This window comes from Jaculus jaculus, chromosome 6 (assembly GCF_020740685.1).
Source record: "Jaculus jaculus isolate mJacJac1 chromosome 6, mJacJac1.mat.Y.cur, whole genome shotgun sequence".
In the NCBI taxonomy this organism is placed as follows: Eukaryota; Metazoa; Chordata; class Mammalia; order Rodentia; family Dipodidae; genus Jaculus; species Jaculus jaculus.
This window is the reverse complement of record NC_059107.1, coordinates 67,630,967-67,636,521: the sequence shown is the minus strand read 5'-3', so window position 1 is coordinate 67,636,521 and position 5,555 is coordinate 67,630,967. Positions and strand designations below refer to the sequence as shown.

General features: G+C 42.0%; 1 pseudogene; it reads left to right on the top strand.

Moving 5' to 3' along the window:
* The first annotated feature begins 3,355 nt into the window (after positions 1-3,355).
* Positions 3,356-4,772, top strand: LOC101596922 (annotated as a pseudogene).
* The last annotated feature ends 783 nt before the right edge of the window (positions 4,773-5,555 follow it).

Sequence of the window (5,555 nt, the reverse complement as noted above, 5' to 3'; positions counted from 1 at the left end):
AAAGGAGGCATCCTTCCCCCAGGGTGAGCCCTTTCCCCAGCGTGGGCAGCTCCTCTCAGAGGGGATCTTTATTTAAGGAAGCTCTGGGAAGGAAAGTATCCCTTCCTCCCACCTGGCTGTCAGTACCACTTGCTGCTTTCCAGTGTGGATTGAAGACTAGTGTGGACTGAAGACCAAGTGTTTTCCATGAAGCCTCCAGGCTTTCAGTGCTGGATTGAGACTGCTGAGTCATCCAGTCTGGTCAACTGAGCAGCTACTGGGTTCCTTGATTCTCAGACCTGCTAACTGCTGTTGTTGCACTGCCATAAGCTAATCCAATAAATTCCATTTTATCTTATTATTTTATTTTATTTTTTGGTTTTTCAAGGTAGGCTCTTCTTCTAGCCCAGGCTGACCTGGAATTCACTATGTAAACTCATGGCAATCCTTGTACCTCTGCCTTTGGAGTGATGGAATTAAAGGCATGTGCCACCATGCCAGCTCAAATTCCCTTGTAATAAATTCATTCTACTGGTTATGTTCCTCTTTTTTTAAATTAATTTTTATTTAATAGAGAATCCTGACTAATACAGTGTGCTCATAATTAAACACATTATTTCCTCTGGAGATTATATATATATTTGTATGTGCACATATAAATTAAACTTTCATATGAAAATGTCATTTATTTGTTTAAATCCAGAGAACTACTAACAGTTAAGCAAAATTGTAAAGTGGCACTATCAGCCTTTAGCCAATTTAAACAATATTGACAGGTACACACTTATTTGGTATATATTTTTCTTTAATGAGAGACACTATTTGTATGTGTTATTACTTGAAGGAAAGGGTAGATCACCCCACTCAAAACAGACTGTGCCCTTTGATTCAACTGTATGAGCATGTATTCAAATGAGAATACTTTTAGCAAAATCTTTCATCCATGAACCAATACTATTTTCTTTGTAATGGTTGGCTAAACCCAAAGGGATAAAAACAGGAAACTGTTTTAATCATACTCCTTATATGAAAACCAAGCTACAGTATGTATAGTATGTGATTTTCATGCCATTTTTTTTACTTGGATTTATTCCACATGACAGAAATTGAAGTAAGGCAGCCAGCATACTCTTCCTTCATCCCATTGCTTCTTAGCATGGCAGGACTCAGTATGTCTTTTCATGTGTCTTCTAGATTAACCTGACTTTTTTGCATTGGGTTTTGTACTGTCATACAAGCCACCAGTTAGAGAGTTATCTAATACTGTATAGTGGGATTCATCTCTAGTTATAGTGCCAATCTTTTCTTGCTAATGCTGAGGTCATTTTGATAGTATGGACTATTCTGATTGTGTCATAGGCATTGAACTAGAATCTGGGAATATAGAGATGAATTAAATAGTGTGAATAGAATTTATTGGCTGATATGTTGTTATCTGCTTATACAGAACAGTGTGATTCGCAAATGCTCTAGATATTTTAAGGCAGAATAGCAGTTCATATGTTTGTAATTTATAGAATGTCTAGAGTTGATTAGTGAGGCTATATGAACTACATTTTTTGTAATGCTGAGAAAATAATATTCAGACCATTGCCTTTAATTCTAGGATCTCACTTTTAGATTGAATAGACTTTATGGATTAAAAACGAGCAATAAGAAAATGGTACATTCTTAGACTTTATTTATCTTAAGTGCTTTTTAAAAATGTGGAATGCTCTGGTATTCCTTGTAAAAATTGAGTAAATGTGCAAGATGTGCATAATTTAAAGTCTGCTCTTGAACTTTCCTAATGCCACATGACAATGTTTGAGCCCTAGATTGGTAAAAATTTATGTGGATATTTTACCTCTAAAACTTTTGTAACATCTTAGGACTCATTTGTGAAGAAAGGCAGAAAATCAATCTCTGTAACTTTCTCTAACCTGGATCAGGTCAAGTTAATGCACTTTTATGCAGGTAGGCAGAAGATCATGTTCTCAGGTGAAAGAGGATGTTTTAGGCTGAAGATATTTACTTTTATGAAGAGTGTGGAACTGCCCTTATGTTTCTTTTCTTTTTCTTTTTCTTTTTTGAGGTAGGGTCTTGTTTAGCCCAGGTTGACCTGGGATTCACTATGCATTCTCAGAGTAACCTTGGCAATCCTCTTATCTCTGCCTCCAGAGTGCTGGGATTAAAGGCATGAGCCACCTTGCTCAGCTTTATGTTTCTTATTTTGTTGTAGGCAGGGCCAGTGTCATCAAAAGGGCACTGCTGTTCTGCTTTTCTATCAGAAGACTTGAGAACTAGTCTAGGGATTTAATCCCTTAAAACCATTGCCCTGGCACTTGCTGTCTGAACCTATAAACCTAGTAAGTATCTCAAAGTTATGGTGAGAATCAAATGAAATGAACATGAAGGTAAGTTTTAAAGGCTTGCTCAAACGTGAAACTTTATGGTTAGTGGAACTATTTATGATATAAAAGAGAAAAATATCCAATATTAAATGTTAAGGAAATCTTAAATGCACAGTACAAAAATGTACACAAGTGGGCTGGGGAGATTGTTTAGCAGTTAAGGCACTTGCCTGTAAAGCCAAAGGACCTAGGTTTGATTCCTCAGGACACAGGTAAGCCAGATGCACAAAGTAGTGCATGCACCTGGAGTTCATTTGCAGTGGTTAGAGGCCCTGGTGTGCCCATTCTCTCCCTATCTGCCTCTGTGTGTCACTCTCACAAATAAATAAATAAATAATAAAAATATTTTTTAAAATGCACACTATTGGCTAGTGTTTGCTATTTATACTATTCCTTGATGTATTTACAAATACTGATGTTGTATATGTGCCCCGAATTTGGTAAGTCATGCTACTGTAAAAGTCAGGGAACAGTCCTGTGCTGGCCTTTGGTGGATGGACTAAAGCTTATGTGTGTATACAACCATCAGACAAAGACAGGGTATTGGATTCCTCCTTCTAGTAATCAGTTTTTAGATTTTACGTAATGAAATCTTTACTTAGAAATCCTACCTTACGTTTACATAATAATATAGACAGGTACTTATTAAAAATGTATTCCTGGGACCGGGTGAGTGCCCGGGTCGCGGGCGGGGGGCCGGGCCTGGCGCAGGCCTGGGGCGGGGCGCGCGGTGAGGAGGAAGGAGGACCGCCGGCACCCCAGTGGTCCCGGAGGGCGCTCCTGCCGCCCCCCGGAAGCCCTGGGCTCTGAAGTCGGGGACCCCCCGCGTAACTCTGCCTGTGCTGAGGCGGCGCTGCAGGACGTGGTAACGGCCTCTCTCCTGGGCTCGGGGTAGTCCTGCGGGATGGGTTCGAATCCCGGTTTTGCAGCTTTGATAACTCTGAGACCTTGCACTCGCGTATTAACGTCTCCAAGGCCTGTGAGGAATGATCACCAAGACCCACAAAGTAGACCTGGGCCCAGGGGTCCCAGAGAAGAAAAAGAAAAAAAAAAGAAGATTGCAGTGGTCAAAGAACCCGAGACTCAGTACTCTGTCTTAAATAGTGACGATTATTTTTCTGACATTTCTCCTGCAAGGCCCATATCCCCCTCTGATAATGTGGGTCAGGGGCAGGTCTCCAAGATGTCTCTGGGCAAGAAAAAGAAGAAAAAGAAGGACCACCATACCTCTTGTAAGGAGTTTTCAAAACCTGAGCCCCTGGTATGTGCCAGACTGACAGAGTCACCCAGTGCTAGAAACCAGGTCCTTGACCAGCTGGAATGTCTTAGTGGAGAGAAGAAAAAGAAAAGGAAGTCCTTATCTCTGGCTGCTTCCCAAAGCTCAAAGTTGAAGACTTCCCCTGACCCCAAACAGGGCAGGGAGGTGAGTGGAGCTAGCAAGGAAGTCAAAAAGCACAAGAAGGAGAAAAAGATACGAGATGCCATAGCCTTCTCTACCAAGGACCCCTGGCTGTGTGAGGCTGGCGATGCTCTGTATGCAGCCTCAGTGGAGAAGGAGGAGGCTGAGGGGCAGGTGGCCTTGGGGCAGAAACGCAAGCAAGGCAGCACCAGAGAGCACAGCTTGAAAAAGAAGAAGGCGGCCCCCCAGGAGAGCGACACCCTCCAGGTTCACTCTAAGCACTGTAGGGCTGTAGAGACTAGCTCCGGGAGAGGAAGGAAGAAGCAGCCGGTTGAAGCTGGAGTTCTAGACTACATCTCAATAGGAGACAGCCTGAAATCTCCAGGGAAGAAGAAGGGGAAGTCCAAGAAAAAGGAAGAACAGCCAGTTGGTGAGGAGCTGGCAGTGAAAACAAAGAAAAAGAAGAAGAGGAAGAGGAAAGAGCACAGAGTAGCAGAAGTTCCCTTGGAGGAGGAGGAGGTGTCTGATGCAGACTTGAAGGTGGTGTTGGAAAAGAAAAGCAACATGGATGAAACCTACATAGACCAGGTGAGGCGAAAGGCCTTGCAAGAAGAGATTGATCGGGAGTCTGCCAAGACAGAAGCTTCAGAACCCAGGAAGTGGATGGGAACCCAGTTTGGTCAGTGGGATACTGCTGGTTTTGAAAATGAGGAACAGAAACTGAAATTTCTCAAACTGATGGGTGGCTTTAAGCATCTTTCCCCTTCATTCAACCGGCCCCCCAACATGACTGGGAGACCCAACATGGCCCTCAGCAAGAAGGCCGCAGACACACTACAGCAGAACTTGCAGCAGGACTACGACCGAGCCATGAGCTGGAAATACAGCCGTGGAGCTGGCCTTGGATTCTCCACCACCACAAACAAACTCTTCTATAGCGATAGGAACGCCTCCAAGTCTGTCAAGTTTGATGATTAAATTCTAGGGTCTTGCCTCCCCCGAGCAACCCAAATTACATCTTGTTTGATTTTGTAGATGAAAGCCAGTTGGAAAGTTGTCTTGAGTTAAACAAGAAGAATAAGGAAACTCATGATGGGTTTGGACTAAATGGGTAGGATGGCTTGTGTGTCAGGACTAGAATATGTGTGGCTAAAACTTCTATTTTCTGTGTTAAGTGTTCAGTCCCTGCTTGGTGTGTAAGTAATAGTAGCTAACATCTGTTAGGTTTTAGCATGTACAGAGCACATACTGAAGGGTTTTCTTTGCATTAGTGTAAATAATCATGATTATGAAATGGATGTTATTCTTATCTTCTTATCTCCATCTTATAGATGTGGCAACTGAAGTTCAGAGATAAAAGTAATAAAACTGTCCAGGGTCACCTAGCAAAAAAAAAAAAAAAAAAAAAGGATTCCTAGGGGGCTGGAGGGATGGCTTAGTGGTTAAGGTGCTTGCCTACAAAGCCTAAGAACTCATCTTTGAATCTTCATTTCCCACATAGCCAGATACACAGTGACGCAAGTGCACAATGTTGCACATGCACACAAGGGGGCACACATCTGGAGTTCATTCATGGTGGCTGAAAGTCCTGGTGCATACATTCTCTCTCTCTTTCTCTCTCTCTCTGTCTCTGTCTCTTTCTCTCTCTCACTAAATAAATAATAAAAGCAATGTATTCCTAGGAATCTGTTTCCACATTTTGATTGACTAATTTTATTATATAGCCCAAGAACCTTGATTTTAGATCTATTTTGAAAAAAAAAATGCCCTAAAAAAGAAGGATA